Source organism: Haemorhous mexicanus, chromosome 1 (genome assembly GCF_027477595.1).
Source record: "Haemorhous mexicanus isolate bHaeMex1 chromosome 1, bHaeMex1.pri, whole genome shotgun sequence".
NCBI lineage: Eukaryota > Metazoa > Chordata > Aves > Passeriformes > Fringillidae > Haemorhous > Haemorhous mexicanus.
The window spans coordinates 99,745,547-99,764,019 of record NC_082341.1 but is presented as its reverse complement, the minus strand read 5'-3'; positions in this window follow the sequence as shown (position 1 = coordinate 99,764,019).

Here is an 18,473-nt window from a genome sequence, read left to right as displayed (position 1 = left end):
GTGCACTTTTTAAAACAATGCCACAATCTACTTGCAGACTTCCAATTTCAAAGACATCTTTTAATTTCTGTTTTATTGTGTATCGAGGCTGACTTATATGGATACTTGCCCAGCATGGAATAATTTTCCCATGTACACCACCTTAAGTATGTTGGTTTTAGTTTTTTCCTTCTTAAAAATAAAATCCAATAGTAATAACAGGGTCTTTTCTTTCATCGTCTTGGAAAGTTTATGTATTCTTATCCCCTCCTCCACAAGTCCTTCAGGGATTATTTAATTATGGTCTTGTAGAAAGCTGTGCTGTATGGGATTTGGGTTTATGGGAAGTTCAGTTTTGCCTTTTCTTTTCTTTTATTTCTGCTGAGGGTCTCTTATGCAACATTTGACTGTTTTATTTTTATGATTTAAAGCAATAAATTGTGTTCTAGAGAAAGAAAGGAGACAAGGTCTTTTTTGAATTTGCCTTTGTATTTCCTAGAGTACAGAATGCAAGCAGTAATTTCTGGCTGTAACTTATATATATATTTTTGAGGGGGTGGAGGAAGGAAATTACTACCTACTTTTTATATACATATATATTTTTTAACAAAGCAATAGGGATTTATATAGACACAATTGTTTAGAAAGTCCCAGAAGAATAATTCTAAGATGATGTGAAGTTATACACAAATGCAAGTCTTTCAAAAAGTCCACATGGCCTACAGTCTTCAGATTTTAAACAGCTCCTGACTGTTATACACATTAAAAAAAAAATGTTTAGAAAAATGACATATTTTTATTACTTTTATTTGACAATCTAATTGAGTCCCCGACCATGCATATATCAAAAAGCCGTTATCAGCAGTGGCTTAATGCAGGGAAGGGGCACCCATCCTCCCCATCTCTGTTGCTTAGCCCCAGGGCTTGGCTTCTTCATGTGAAAGGTGTCTAAAGACAGAGAGAAATCTCACCACACTGAAAATAGAGAGAAAACAAATCTTTTCCCACCCACCACCACAACAAAAATATTCTCTGCTATTCAGAGAAGCAATTTAGAATTATGAGCTGCCTTTGACAAACACAGCCCATAAGGACTTGGTCACATAAATCACACACTGGGTGACCCTAAGACATTTTTCTATTATTTAATATTTAACAAAGGATTTGAACAATGGTGACACCATGCCAATCTTAAACCCATTTAAATCTTTAACCAGCAAGTTTTTAATCATGGGTGAATGGGTGAAAAAGCCTCTGCCAAGCAACATTTATTTTTCACCAAACATGCAATTTGAATGCTTCTGTTTTCCCTAAGAATTGTTGACCATCTAAGCATGGTGGTAGTAGTAGGTGATTTACATACCAACCGCAATCAAATTGTTACAAGCCTAATAGATGAAGGGTTTTTTCTACTTCTAGAACTAGATTATAATTCATATGAACCACTGAATGGGTGCAGATAAAATAAAAGCCAACCTGAGCCTCTGAACAGAAACTGAACATAGCTAAAGCAAGTCTTTTCTCATGCAGACTAGTTCCTCTCCTAGCAGGGAAGTTCATTTTTGGGTCACATATTGCCCTTAAACAACTGGGTTAGTTAAGGTCAGTCAGTCTGTGTCCACTGACTGATGAAAGCACCCTGATTGCCGCACTAAGGAATATTTCTAGCACCATACATCATGTCATTTGTACCCAGAACAATTTGGATGAATCCCCAGCTCTATGCATTCTCCAAAAGCAGGAAAGGTCAAAAGTTTTCCTCTTGCTACAGGATACTCTGCTACAATATGTACATCAAATCAGATTGCACGTACGACAAGCTATGGAGATGACTTGTGTACTCCTTTCATTTGACACATACTAAACAGCATACAGCCTGCAGAGGGCTGATAGATCCTGCGGCCAAAAACGAAGTTTAGATTCTGGTTTTCTTTTTAAGTACAGATAAGTTGAGGGGGAGGGGGACAGTATTGTTTGTTTTGGTTTTAGTGCAGTAGCTGTTCCTTAACATGAAGGAAAATATCATTGCTGCATTTGGAAACAAATTTCTGTTACACTGATAAGGCGAAAAGAAATTTCAAGTTGAACAAAACTATTTGCCTTTATGAAACCAAAAGCTTTAAATGGTGTTTATTTTTTAAGATATTCATGTTTAATGTAAAATACAATTTAAATTTAAATGACATTGAGGAAAAAATGTTGCTGAAAAATAATTTTCTCAAGGCAAACAATGGCTTATTTATGAAAACACAAACATATTTTTCTGTCTAAATTGTTTTCAATATTAAAAAAAAAATCAAATTTCTAAAATTCGAAAAATATAACTAAACCAAAACTTATGGTTTTATTGAGGTGTCTTCCATGTAGTGTTTTAGAAAATACAGTTGTTTTATAAGAAAAAAAATCTCTGCTTACCTTTCTGTGTAAAAGACACAGTAACCCATAGATAAAGCTGTATTTGGTGAAGCAATAAAACAACTGGATTTAAAAGCTAAAAAAATCCTTTAATGAAAGCACTAAAGACAGCCCTTTTTTTTCCTTTCTTTTAAATTGACACAGTTTTACTAAGTAGGTTTTAGAGGTTTGTATTTGAGTCTGGCTGGCTGGCAGTATTTGCATGAAGCAACATGGTAAACCTGAATTGCCTTGCTATTTTCAAGGGGACTTTAAGTTACTATAAAGCTGGAGTAATGAAGAAAAATCCTTAATAAACAATTTTCTGTGTTTTTTAAATAGCTGTTCAATCCTGATCCAGCTGTTTTATGTTGATATTACATAATAAAACAACTAAAAAGCTGGATTAACCTGCTTCTCATAGATTCTCTCAACAGTGAGCTGTCTAAATTGGCATAAAGCCACTTAGAAAGCTTTCCTCCTGCCCAACAACAGGGAAGTTAGGAAGGTACATAATTCTTTTTCTAAAAACTAAATCCCAAAACATTTTGTTAAATATTTAAATAGTCCTGCATTATATCCTCAATTTGCAGTTTGGGATTAATCAGTTATCTGGATACACCATGTTTTTCCTCATTGACAATGTTACTGTCTTTGGATGATAAACTTTACACAGAATGTTGGTCAGCTAGATCTTAATCAGATCCCTTTTGACTTTACACAAGGTAAATTTTTGCTATCAATGAAATCAAGGCAAACCACCTCTAACTTCAATCAGAGTAGGATTTTTAACATCCCAGCTTCTGAATCAAGGAGAAATATATCCTCATAATGAAACAACCTTTGCAGACAAGTAACAAGGCTGGTGTTTCTTGTGTTATTACTTAATCATTCAATTCTAACTTTTAAAGTGTATTCTAAGTTGCTTTTCTTTTCCTAATTTTCTTTTACATGGTTCAAATTGTAAAACACATTATTAATTCCTTTTTATTCTTATAATATTTAATATAGCTTTATTTTAATGACTCAGAAAACACAATATTTTTCCCTCTTCTGACATGATCTGATAAGATTTTTCACATCTGTACAAAAAATGTGTGGGTGTATCTGTTTATTCCAGGTATAACTGGTATATATATATATAAGGATAATCATTAAAAAATTACAAACCAGTGTCTGTGCCTTTCCCAAAAACCTCGGTTCATACTGGGAACACTACTCCCTTGTGAATAAAGGCTTCCATAAAATTCTGGTCAATAACTGTTTAATACAGATATTGATGAAGTTTTATAGGGTCTTGATTCATAAAGAACTAGCACTAGAAGTATTGAATTCTATTCATGATTTGCATTCTAAATCACCTTGCAAATTTATGGCACTTATCTCAGACGAAAGTTAAAAAGTTAAGTGTTGGGCTTTCACTGCTCAGGAAAGTAACGGATTAAGTACCAAACCAAACAGACCTATAAAGGGGATTTATGCTACTCAGAACATCTTGTCTAATTGAAAAATAAATATTTATGCCAAACAGTAGGAATGAATGTGTTTATGCTTTCAATTTATTTTTTTCAGCGTCGTGATTCTCAGCATTCTGGCAGTATCTTGTTATGGAGCTCTGTGATTCTGAAGGTGATGCCCACAGACACTGAGAAATTTGTGTGGGCAGTAAGTATGTCTTAGATAAGTTATCTGCACTGTGTGACACTCTTGGAGCATTTCATGTAATGACTGTAGGACATATTCAGATCAGCCACCAGGGACCCCTTACTTAATCACAGGCTTTACTAAGAATCCTTCTACCAAGTTCAGATTGCTGAACTTTTGGGTTTACCAAGTCAGGTTCCCTGTCCAGCAATGAAGGTGTTAAGGTATTTGTTTGTCATTGGTCTAGCTTAAAGACTATCCTGAAAACACCCATATGCTTAGGAAGATGGTAAGCCTACCTGTATTGATTTTGAATCACATAGATTTAGGAATATGTTTATGGAGCAGTTCTTGATGTCTGCCCTGAAGAAAGTTCATCTCAGTCCATAAGCATGAGCTTCTCTCCAGAATGTCTTTCGCTGTGGGGATGCTTCTGAATCATCTGGACCAGTTTTAGTTTCTTCATTGCCTTCACATACACTTTGTCATCTAAAATTCATTACACAAGAAAATAATGATCCAAGACTAGGACTCTAGTCTAGACAAGGATTGAAATTTAATTTTTCAGGATGTGCACGATACTAGATGAGACCAGAAAGCAGCTAATATCCATGACCTGGAAAATGTGGCTCTAGAATGGTATGCTGGCTTTATCTCAGGTAGAGTTAGCTTTCTTCCCTGGGGCTGGTATGGGGCTGTGTTTTATATTTGTGCTGAATACAGAGGTGATAATACAGAGATGCTTTTGTTTTTGCTGAGCAGGTCTTTCACGGAGGCAAGGCCTCTTCCACTTTTCATACTGCCCCACTGGCATGGACTTTGAGGGTGCATGGGAGGTTGTGAGGAGACACAGCTGTGACAGGTGACCCAAACTGACCAAGGGGATATTCCGACCATATGGAACCACACTAACTATATAAAGTAGCGGGAAGAAGGAAGAGGTGGGGGGTGGGGACATTTGGAGTTTGGAGTGATGGTGTTGGTCTTCCCAAGTCACTATGACATGTGATGGGGCCCTGTTCTTCTGGAGATGGCTGAACAACTTCCCTCCCATGGGAAGAAGTGAGTTAATTCCTTGTTTTTCTTTGCTTTGTGTGTGCAGATTTTGCTTTCCCTATTAAACTGTTTTTATCCTAATTCATGAATTTTCTCTTTTACTCTTCCACTTCTCCCCCTGACCCCACTGGTGGAGTAATGAATGAGCAGGTACATAGGGCTTGGCTGCTTTCTGGGGTTAGCCTGTGACAAATGGTTAGACACAAAATGTGTACCTCAAATTTATGAAGGAATCAAAAGAAAAAAATCACTCATACTATTTATCTCTCCAGATTTCACTCACTGGAAAGTTTCTCACATGGTGGACAAACGTATTGCAAACAGATAACAAGAGACAGGTGGGCCAAAGAACAAAACAAAGCTAATGCATCCAGAGTAAATCATGACTGCAAACACATTTGGAAATCTTGTTATTGATCTTCACAAGAGAAGGATATGAATGCCTGCACGTGTACATATGCATTTGCAAACTTTAACCCACCTGCTGACAAGAGACTGCTCTGACAGCTGTTCATCCAGTTGGAGTGTGGTTTGTACATGGTTACAAAAGATATGAGCCTGCCAATTTGATAGATGGCCTCTTTTCTATTGTTTAGAAGAGGAAGAATACACTGTTCTGGAATGTGGCCTCTTTTATTCCACAAACTTGAAAGAATAGTATCAGAAATGCTCAAAGGATGCATTACACACCTACAATTCAAAACACACATGCTCCAATAATACAAACTGACTACAATATGCTTAGGAAGAAAGGTAAGATTGGCACCCTAGGCAATAATATATGTGACTACCTAATTAAACATTTTCGTTAGCACTGTATGACAAATCAGAATGGAAAGCAGCTATGTCTGTTGTCCAGCCAAGCCTTTGTTCTGTTTTTAAGCCCCGTGGCAAATAACTCAATCTGTGTACTATTATCACCATTACCAGTACAGAGGTGTTGCTAATTCTTACTTTCATACAAATCTCTGCCTTTTCTACAGCTAAGGTGGGGATGGCTGGGTGCAAAATGGCTGAAGTGACTCAAAAAACTAGGATCACTTCCTATATTTGGGGTTCTGACTTTTTTGTTCTAAAGTAAACCTGATCTTTGATAAAATCAAGTGTATTAAAGAGGAGTGGTAAGTTATAGTCAATTCTGCCATGGACAGACATCAACATCCTCATACTAACTCCTATATAGTTTATACTAATTTCCAAAGCTTATTTTCTGTCCTGGAGTTTTTGTGTTTCCCTCTTGCTGGGGGGAAGATTTTTACAGTGTGGTATTTTATACTATAACATCAAAATCTGTTCCCTAGGCTTGCTTTCTTCATCTTTAAAAAAAGGTTCCTTCCTCCTGCAGTAGCTTTTCTGCTTAGTTTGTGGACAGAAACACATGTTGGTATGCAATAAAGAGTTCCAAAACTCTTTGGAGGCTCTATGAATCAAAGCAACACAGGAATTAACACATCTGATTTGTGGTGTTAGGTTTCTAGTTATTCATATCACTAGTTAAAGCCTAGATACTACAAATCTTCAGTCTTCCAATTAGTCTTTAGCTATTGAAGCAAGTGAGATTTTTGTATGGGTAGAGTCAATTTGCATCAATCAAAGTTTTTGATATTGGCCTTTTGGTTTTATTTGCTCTTTCAAGCACTTACTTCAGGACAGCAATATTTAAGCATATCATTTCAAGATCCTCTATGAATTCAATCAGCTGACAATGAAAAAAGAAAAAATACTTCATATATCTTGGACATTGCCTTTCATCCAAACTCACAGTACCAGAATAATTTCTGATTCAAAAGTTTACACATTCTGATCCCATGCAGGGGCTGGACAGGGGTTCTAAACCTCCCAGCCTCCTCTCTTCTCTCCCCCTCCCCTTCTTTCCCATCACGTACACACACACCACTTCCCTCCCCCAGCAAGAAGGAAACCCCCGGACAGAAAATAAACAACACAAGGCAGGCCATTTGTCCAGCAAGGACAGTTAGGAAGCAGGACCCTCCAGCGTGTCACTGTAAACAATCCCTTGGGAACATCCTTTTTGTTCTTCTGCTGCTTTGAGGCCCCAGTCTTGCTCTGTCTTCTAAACATAATTGCTATAAATTCAGTAAGAAAAAGGGATGTCACCCCCCCAGTCATGCTGCCAATAACAACAGAGAGCAGCACAAGTTGTTCCTTGGAAGGTGTGGAGCACTGTATTCTATACTCATAAACTCAAGACACTCTAACCCACAAACTTAGAGCTCCGAATACCTGGAACACTTGAAGTCTTAGCCGTCTTCTAACATGCTAAATAAGGACTTCCCATTTGCATTACTAAGAGCTGAGCTAACTTCTTAAATGTAGTTAAATGTTATTATTCATTATACAGAGAAATTTAACTTTTGCTGCCTAGAGAATCTTTATATTTATGGCTTTGAGAAGAGAATTACCTGATTTCATCAGTTATTATCCACCATCATAGTCTTCACATTCTATCTAGTGTTCCAGGTTTATTATATTGCCCTCATTCCCACAGCCACTGAAATTTAACTTCTGTATTTATATTTCACAGATATTTTCTATAATTTAAAAAAATTACAGCTGCAGTATAAGAGCAGTAAGAATCACACAGTAAACTTTGCATCCAGATGATCACCAGTGTTTCCAGCTTTAGGACTCAAGAGGACACAACCTGAATAAAATCTGATTAAAGTGATAAAAGTGATCAGACAGAAAAATGAGGGGGAAGAACAGGATTTTTATTATTAAAATAATGGAAATGTTTTCTTCTGAAATATGAAGCACCAGAATTTCTTCAGTTGTGATCCACAGAGCTCTTAGAAGAGTGTGCAGAAAGGGAATTTTCTAAAATTTTGCGTTTTCCTCTGCTGTAAAGAAATAAAAGGAAGAAGACAGATATTTCTTCCTAATATTGTCTTGATCATGTTGGCAGCTACTCTGAAGGACTGCTAAGGTCAGGTAGAGAAAAACCTTGTGCACATGGCTCAGTAAAACAATCTTCCCACTGGTGTGGACAGAAAGACAAATCGAAGATACAAACCAAACATTATGTTTCTCATAATGGTTGAAGCAGGGAGGGAACAGGAAGGTCCAATCTGTGAATCTGGACATTCAAGCTGAAAAGTTCTGCAAGTCTGTAGAAGCATGACTTAGTATGTAAGTTCTGAATATTAAAACTACAGATAAGTAAAAAGGCAGTTTCTTCATATGAAATACATTTTGGAAATTCAGAAGTTCACACCTTGTTGGTGGTGTGTACCTGAAAATGAGGCTTCTTTTTGTACATATTTGTCACTTTCTCATCACCGTCACTCATTTGCTTTCTCTTCATTGCATACCCATTCTGGGAATTGCCAATCCTTAGTCTTAATCAGGGCAGCAAGCTTGTCTAAGCATTTTAAAAGCCACATTGACCTTAAATAGCCTGTATGAAAATCTTCAAAACTATAATTCAAAATAGATGCCATCAAAAAAAGAAAGACAAAATTGAGACAAGAAATAATTCTAGATTCAGTATGAGAACCTGGCAGATCTTTACTGTCTGCATACATACACAGGCTGCCAAAATGCAGTGCTTGAGCAGTAGAGATACCTCACTGCAGCTGCTGAGGCATGGGCCCGAGCCATACTCTGGTTTCATACCCAGAGATGTCCACAGGCAGCTTGTATTTGGCCTGTAATCCCAGAAATGAATACTGCCCACAAGACCCATTTCCATGGCCTCATTTATGGGCCACTGTTGGAGAATCTGTTTCGGTGGCTCATTTATACCATGGAGATCAGCACACCTACTGGGGGCACAGTTATTTAGAACAAACAATCTTTGCTGACAAAACAAAACTAGATTATTAATATTAACCTGCAAAAAATATAAAATTTACCTGAAATGGACATATAATCACTAAAATGAATATAAAAGCATGAAGTAGAGACCCTTTCTGAGGGTTGAAGGTGTAGGATATGGAGCCTCAGCCCTGTGCTCTTGATTCACTTCCCATGTCTCCCAGCTATGATGACAGAACATGACAGATGGAGAAAGAAATAGTTTCCTTCAGCTGTAAATTCACCAATCCAATCCATGAAAGTCTGGTATTACAGTTTTGCTGGAATTTTCTTTCTGTGAAAATTCCTCTTGCATGTGTTTTTGCCTGGTGGCAGAGTTTCTGAAGGAAAGATGATGACTCACAGCAGAGTACAATCTGCTAAAAGGTAAAGAATTTGGGTAAATACTTCCTGAAGCTGGGGAAAGAATTGAAAGTAGGTCCTCTCTATCTGCAGTGAATACCCTAGTTGTAATTACATCATAGGAATGGGAAGCATGAATGATCTTGCAGTGACACTCTTTTTTTATTGATCTGAGCAAGATCATTGCCAAGACAACCTCAAGTTAAATCTACTATACATGATCCGCAGCAGGTTTCAGCAGAATATGTGGATCCCAGCTAGACCCAAATATTAAAGTAACACCAAACCACTTAGGTCATCTGCTAAAATGATGTAATTCTGTTTATGCACAGAAACAGGACTCTAGAAATTAGAGAAATTCTATGAGTGAAAATGATGATATCCACAGATTTCCAAATAGATTTTCACTCAGGAACCAAATTTCACCCAGGTGTACTACTATAGGCAGCAAAAATTTTCTATGGATAGGTTCTAAATGAGTGGAACAACACACCCAAGGAAGCCCTTGTTAGAGTATGAGATAGGACCAAGTAATTAATTACTGGCCTCAAAATTGCATTCTTTTTCCTCCATGCAACAAGAAGGAGCATTTATTGGTGGCTCAAGGGCCCTTTGCAGTCATCAAGCTGCTTACTTATTCAGCACTGGAAGACATGCCATAGGCTGACATGGATTCTCCACCACAATTGTCTGTATTCATCCAAGCAGAGTATGTTGGCTGATCAGAGAAGTAATTGGGATCTCAAACTACCCTGTCTTTCTCATGCTAAAACATTTTTAAGGGGTTGAAGGGTTTTTTTTTTAGTTTAAATTAAATCTTTTGCCAACAATTCATAAACATTTAGAAAGTTTCTGAGCACAATAAAACCATAAAATCCAGTGATCATGCCCTTGAGATACTCTCCTGCTTTATGCTGTGGGATCACAGGAATTAGCAGAGGATCTCACTATTTCTGCAGCACATGTGCTGTGGTTTCCAAGTAGTTCTTCCAAAGAAGATCTGAGAATCTGCTATTTTCTATCATTAGCGAAAAATCATTGTCAAAAGTCTGAAGTCATTTATCTCAGTAGACTCATCTCCATCTCATCTCCCCTCCCATGATTACTCTTCCACATCTTTAAACAAATTAATTGATTTTGTATACAAATTTATCACAATTTCATTTTTCACAGCAAATCTGAAGATAAGCCAGGCTTACCTATCTCAATACCTTTGTCACAGTAGAAGAAGAAAAGACAAGAGAAATTTAGAGAGAAAATCCAAAAAAGTATTGGAGGAAAATAGAATGAATCATGGTGTATATATTAGATCTGGTCCTTTACTTACAAAAAGAGATACAATCCAGAGTTCAACAGCACACCTGGATCTAAATAGCCAAAAGCAATCTGGGTTGTTCTGCTATGTGACTTTAATTTAGGTTCAATACTTGTTCTGAGAATTAATCTCATTAAGGTGACTGTAGCAGCTAACTGTATCAAAAAATTGCCAAATGTTTTCAAAGGCAATAGTCAATCCTTGGTATGGATTATTTGGCAATAATTCAGAATATTCCTCCACAGAGGAGGAATAGTCTGAACTTGCATACATGGATTCCTCATGAAGAAGGATATGACACTACTTAATCACCAGTTGTGTATTTTGGATTGCTAAATTCATTTTCCTGTCCTGCTGTAACTTAAATATCATGTGTTGAGCCTGGTTTTCCCCAGAGGAATCTTGACACTGCCGGGTTCCAGTATCTTACCTCTTGTTATGAACATACCACTGCAACTGATGAAACCTGGCTAAATTCTGTTCTTAAATTCATCCCCCCAGCAGAGTTTGAAGGCTAGTCCACAACATTATGGACAATGGACATTATCAGTGTAAAGAAATTGCATCAATTACATTGCATTTGTCTCATATACTCAGTGCTAGAAGTCACTACATTCCTGAAAAGTTTGAACACAGTTTCACTCACCAGATCAGCAGCAAGCCCTGTCTTCCTGTGTGGTTAGGAACACAAAGACTGATTTTTCAATGCTGAGGAACAATAAATATTACCATGTACTGAAAAGCTGTTCCCACAAACTCCCCCTGAATTTGTAATTTTAATATATTGCAAAGGAGAAAAGTGAAAATTATGAATAAAGGTGATGAGGCAATGATGACACAATAGGAGCTGACAGAGAAAGCACTGTCCTCAGTCAGCCCACTGATTTCCTGGCCACTGCTTGGTGCTCCACAGCAGAACCGGAATTGATGTGAAGACACGACGTGCTGCTGGGCACAGCACAGAGGAAAGGCTCAGGGGGCTGACAGGAAACTTCACATAGCAGATAGGGAAGGCCTGCTATCCAGGTTAAGCTCTTGCAGTGAGTTGTGGGGACTGTCCACTGCTCAGGAGTGCAGTCTCTGCAGAAGGACCAGTCCACAGGTGCAGAACTGATTCCTGAGGGGAATGAGATGGAAAGAGCAAACTGACTGCTGAGGATGTTTTGTGTGCCTGTTTGTACACACCCCTCCTTTCTACGCCTCCTCTGCAATGCCAGCTTGGCTGTGGGAAATAGGTCTACTTCAAAATGAGACCAGGGATCAACAGGAGTATCGTTTTTAAAGGCACCAGGGAAATGTACTCTGTCCCCTACAGGTCCCAGTGCCAATATCTCTGGAGATTTTAATGTGAATCTTGCGTAATTTCAGTGTTTTGGTGCAACCAAAATTAAATACTTTGGAAAGCTTCATTTTGCGAGGATGAAAAAAAAAATCTGAGATTTGGGCTTGTTTCAATTTGGAGTGATTCCATATGTTAAGTTCTTGGAATTTCCTGTAGGAAATACCATTTTTCAACCAGAGGGTAAGATGAGGCTCATTGGCAGCAGAGCATGAAGGAGCCTCTGTGTCACCATCTTTGTTTCAGTTATTCTTCAGACAAATTGAAGTTTGCCAGGACTGTAAGTAAGATGACCCATTTATTTCATACAAACCGCAGACTTCCAGGTGTTGTGGCTTTCAGTCATTACCAATCTTTCTATTTACAAAGGCAAAAGGCAATCTCTAGTATATATCAATCTATCTCATGTACAGCTCCACAAAATTCTCACAGATAAACCTGAAAATACTACCTTTTCTCTTTGCCTTTATTCCTTAAAAGCAGAGTAGTTGTTTTTCAGTTTGGTCAAACCCTAGAATTGATTCACAGGTAAATTGAGATTATTCCAAGAATGCTAAGTAATCACAAAGGTCACTTAATAGATTCATGAGCTATTTCTAAGGAAAATGGGGAAGTCTTTATTTAGGATTAACCTTACCCAGGCTGATGCTGGTGACATGTTGCATTCTTGAGGTCCTTTGGGATGAAGGCACTGAGCAACTGGAACAATTATGTGCAGTGGAAATATGCGCTTTACACATAGATTGGCAGATACTGTACTCTCATGTCTGAATATATTTCTCCATACTGGTTCAGCTCTTAACTTTGTATCATCATTTTTTTATTCTTTCTTGCTAGCATATGTCTGCTTTTATCTCATCCATTACTGGCACATGTATCCTCACAACACTATACCACAGCGGCCATTTTAGTATAACAGATGGGCAAGAGGATTATTTGTCTTGATACTTCATTCAGAAACAACGTTTTGTTTATATTTTGTATTGACATTAAAAAGCTTTTCAACCAATGGGGGTTTTCTTCTGAGTTATTTTCATTTTATTTTATTTTTAGTGATCCAAAAAGGCATAGTCTTTTTTTTTTCCACTTCAAGACAGAATGATAGCACTGCCTGGGGGTTACCCATAGCAGTAAGCTAACTTCTAACACAAATCAAACACAAAGACTGATGAAGAAGAGATGCAAAATTGCTACTGTAACATTGGAAATAAAACTTAAACATGAGATTCAAAGACTGTCTGCTTGATAATACAATGGAAAAAAAAGAAAACCCTATTATGAAAAAAAGCTATTGGAAATATTCAAAACCAGGGAAAGCAAAAAAAAGAAGCCTGTCACAAGCTAAAAAAACTGTCACAAGCTAAAATGGATTTTTCAGATTTATCAGATACCGTTTTTTTAACTTTTATACTAGAAACAAACAGGCAGACAAAGCAGGGAGTAGTTTACTGCTTTGGGGAGGAATGTATGCTTTTGGGTATAGGGCTTCTGACTGCATGTGGTCTGTCTATATTTGATTTGTCCCTTTTCCTTCCTTCAGAGCACTGAAAGTTTATGCTTCAGGTATGGATGACCTGATGATCAGGTAAATGCCCTTCATGGTGAGTAGAGCTATTGTCCCTCTTCACTGAAGGTAGGACTTTCTTTGCCCTTGCCTCGTTCAGGTTTTCCCACTTTTAGCAACCCCTGTATGGTAATAAAGCAATATTACTGCACTTAACAAGGACCTGAAAAAAGAGGTTCATATTCCTGGAGTTTGTAGTCCTTGGTGAACAAATAAATCAAAGTAAAGTTTTGCTGGCCAAGTAATAGTATGGCTGGAATGTAGCACTGGGAGATTGATACCCCTTAGGTTAAACAACTGTCACTAATTGAAAGGGCAAAATCTGAATTGAGATGCACAAGTTTAAAGTCAATATATTGCAGAAACTTCTGATTTGAGGGTTAGATCTGCCAGATTTTCCACTTTCCATACTGGGACTGAAGTCAGAAATGCTATCAATTATCTTGGGTGGTCACTTACAGCAATTTCTATGTAGCTGAAACTTAAACCCCTTTTTGAGTTCAATCAGTTTCTGAAAATATCAAGACTGACATTGCTGAGAAGTACACTAAAAAATCATTGATAACTGAGATACTTCCCATTAACAATGAACTAGTAAATTCAGGTTCAGATGCCCATCAGAAGAATTTTTGTAGCATCTAGAAAACCTAAAAAATCTGTGTGGACAATTTTACAGTACATCTATAGGTGCATAAAGTGTTCCCCCATAAACTTATATGTAAACTAAGACTGGAAACATGCTAACCGGTACTTTACATTGCATCCTCTCTTCCAAAAGAGAAACAAAATAAACTTTATTTTTCTCAGAACAACTGAGCTAGAGAGTAGAAAAATGAAAACACCTGTATTTATAAATTATACAGAGATTTTTCTTCATGGAAAGTTTTCAACATTGATCTCACAGAGCTCTACTATCTGGAATATATAGTGAATAAAGTTTGTTCACAACATGTGATAAAGCAGCTAAGTAGGCTGCAGTTTCATGTTCCTGGTGATATTACTATAACAGATAAAAAAAGCCCTCTCAACATTTTTACTTTTTTCCTCATTTCTTTTGTTTAATTTGAGGTCTTTGGTGGGCATCAAAACAAACAAATGTGAACCTAAGTATTTGTACCAGTAAACTTTTGAATGTTGCTATTGCCCTGACATTCCAATTACTTCTAGAAAGTTTGGGTTATCTAAAAATGTTTCTGTTTGATTCATCTCCTCCCCCAACCTTTTCTGATCTTCTGGATTTCCTGGTTATTCAACTGAGCACAAATTGCTGTTCATACAGATGCACTGCCATGATTTCTGATTTGCAGGCTGTCACTCCCATTAATAACCTACTAGGCTGTCATGCTGTCATTCCTTGTTGCTGCAACGATTTGTTTCAAACATAGGGGCTGATTCATGAAGAATAAAAAAAGCAGTTGTCCTGTTTTACAGGAACCTCAAAATATTTATGCAGAAAATGTGTGAAAAGCACACACACCATTTTTATCCTGAAGTATGTGATTGCTAAATACTCAACTTGTTTTCCTGTGAGAAAAGAGAAAGAATATAGACTCCACTCATTTTTCCTATATGAAAACATAATGTCTTTAATAAAATCTTCTCCTTGTAAAATATCTGATGTTCAGTTCCAGTGCTATGATATGATAAATCCCCAGGATGATGCTATGGCTTAAAAACTGATATCAAAGCTGATTTTACGGATTTTTTTTTTTTCATTTCTCACCCTGTCTTTCCCAAAAGTATTAATGGCAGCTATATTAGCAACAAGAAACAAAAGTATATCAGTGCTCTGCAGCCTATTTTTTTATTTCCTCATTCAGAAGCACTTGGCCAAATTTCACTCTTGATGACACAGGTGCAGCTTCATTGCATCTTACAGGGCCGTGCTTTTGGTACAGAAGAAACAACATGACCCATTGGACTCACTGTGCAATATCCCTCTATACTGTTGGACTGGGAATGGTCAGATAATTTTCAGGTGGGGAAAATGACACTGATGAATAAACCAGCGCATGCATCCACATAAAGCAGAAAATGAACTGGGACTGAACCAATACCTGCAGAGGTTTTGACCCTTTGGCAGGTGTCCAGGGACTCCCCTGTCCCTGTGGGTTGCAGGCAGACAGCTCTTTGACAGGTGAGGCTGGTGACTGAGGGGGAGCAGGGCAGGTCTCCTCCGCTGCACCTTCTCCCCTGCGCACTTCCCAGCACATCATGGGCTTCACGCCGGGATGTCTGTCTCAGTGGCAGTGGGGCTGGCCAGCCAGCCCCCTCTTGAAACACCTTGTCCCAGCATTTGCCATTCAGCTCACATAACCACAGTGTTTCAAGGAGATGGAGCTGCCAGGAGCTGAGCTCCTGCACTTTTTCTCCTGCCAAGGCCCGACAGTTGGCACATCTCCCAAAGAAACAGGCAGAAGAAGGTTTCTGAAGAAGGAAAAGAAATAGGAGAACAACACAGGATGCTGATGTAAATCAAAACTGGGAAAGAAGATGAATGTGGAGGCTGTTTGGATCTCAGCTGCAGTTCTGGCTCCTGGTTTACCATTTTCCCCACATCATCTGTAAGTTGCTTCTCTGCACCCCAGACCTGCACTGTTCGAGCTGTGCAAAAGTTTCTGCTCCCTTCCTGTTCCTCTCCCCACACTTCTCACTAGACAGCCTAATCCCAGTGCTGCCTACATGGCTGCTAATGAGTGAACTACACTAAAATAACTATGAAAAATACTTAAATCATTAGGCTTACTTTGTACATTGTAATTTACACCAATATTTTAAAGAGGTAGTCTCCCAGTTACAGCATTATTATCTTCCATAAGGCTTACACATTAATCCACTTGAAAATTTGTCCCTGCCAAACAGTATCAGCAGCCAGTCCCAAACCTGTCAATGCCATAGTATTTTCTAAATTGATGCCTAATTAATGAAGTATGATTGCAACAGGTTCTCTCTCTCCTTTTTTAATTTGATCTCCATGGCATTATAGGAACCTAGAGCTTCTACTAGGCATATATTCCTACAGTTTCCTTGTCAGAGGAAATGTATATTCATTTCAGACTTGTGGAGGCAATTACAGTAGCCACCAGTTGCCTACAGCAGCTAATCAAAGTGATAACCTGCAAGTTCTCAACTCCCCATGAGACAGCCCACTTGCCTCCAGCTGATGAATGCCAAAAGAGCAGCATGGGCCTACCAGTAATGACACCATCATCTAAGGCAAGTTCTAACTAACCCATGGTTTTATAAAGACTCTATTAATGTCTCATAAAAAGAGGTCTAGATAAAACACTCTAATAAGAATTTTTTTTAAGGGAAATACCAGTGCTGATGTAAATGTCCATTCTAAAATACTAAGCTGGTATTTGCCTACTTGCAACCTTTGCACTTCTCATGTTCGGAAAAGTGATGAAGCCTTCCCTGAACGTTTTCAAGCGTGTGACTAACCTCTGACTGATGTGCTATCATGTCCTTGCCCATGTCCAGCCACACAGTCAGACACATGCCTTGTCTTAAACAAATGCACACTTCCACCAATTTCAAAAGGGGCTTAAATTTAAATGTGTAGAAGCACCATAGGAAAGTGGGCTATAATGCTGCTGGAAAGTAGCATTCCGAATTTTTAATTTAGGCATTAACTGGTGTTGCCTACAACTGCAATAAACAAAACAAATTTTAGAATAAAACAGCATTTATAAATAGCTCACAATTAATTGCTAGCAGACGGGGTTCACCACATTGGTAGGAAATATTTAGACTTTTCTGCATGACCAGTCCCTTGTTTTTGCTGGAATTTTATTATTTGCAACATAGACGTACTTGGCAACGATATGACCCCTTCCACAATCTGCCACTCTATTAGTGAAAAAGCAGCATTAAAGATACAAGCTATATTTTTGCTTTATTCCATCAGCATATTTCAGAGAGTTCAGTGTATAGAAATTAAATGTAAAGAGAATTAAAAGATTTGAAGCCTGTTCTCTACTTGTTTCAAAGTGACAGGCTTTGTAACCAAACAAAACCACAATTTTGTGGTCCCATTAAGATTCCCCAAAAAAAAAAAAAATTAAAAAGAAGCCACAGAACCTCCTTCCCCCTGAAATATAAAAGCTCCCCAAATGAAGAAATTCTCTGTAGCTGTGCTGTTACATTACTCAAGTTCTTAAATACGGGATTTCTCTTTAAGGCTTCTGGCCAGGTTTTGACATTGAATTTCGGGATATTCTAATTAGCTGTGGTCCCAAAGGAAGCGTTCCTGGCTTCTTCCCTGCATAGTTGGAGTCCTGAAGGACTCCAAGCTGCAGGCTGCAAAGAGAGCGGGTTAGGTTCGTACATTTCCTACTCATGTCGCTATCATCGTTCAGGGAATGGACTTCTGCTCTACTATTTCCTACTCTCATTAAAATGTTTGTGAGCTTTTAAAGGGTGCAGTTTACAGTTTTTAAGACTGTCACCACCTGCAGTGGTCATTTTGTGCCTTGAAAGACACACATCATCATGCTATCATTCTTACTTGCTTGCACTAGCACTCAAAGGACCTGAACAAGGCCAGCCAAGAATGTGGAAATCTCCTCCATCCTAAAGGAATAGGTGATGGCCACATTGGGAGCTCAGGCTATGCACAGCTTGAAGATCACACCAATTCAGTCACGTAAGCAACACCAATCTTTTCTCCATAATAAATGTGAGGACAAATAATTCATCTTAACTTGAAAAATCAAGAATAAAAAAATCTGCCAGCACTTTTCTCTCTGGACAGCACTAAGACAGCAGGTACTCATCCAGGGCCAGCCTGCACGCTCAGCTCTTCTCCAGTCCCAGGGAGGCAAAACCAGTGGTGAGGGGATAAGAAATAAACTCAGGCTCTACATCCAGGTCATGAGCTCATCCTCCACATAGAGGTGTCCACACAAGATTTTGGACTTCAGCAAAGCTTTTGATACTGTCTCTCACAGCATTCTTCTCGACAAAATATCCAGCACACAGTTGGACAAATGCATCATGTG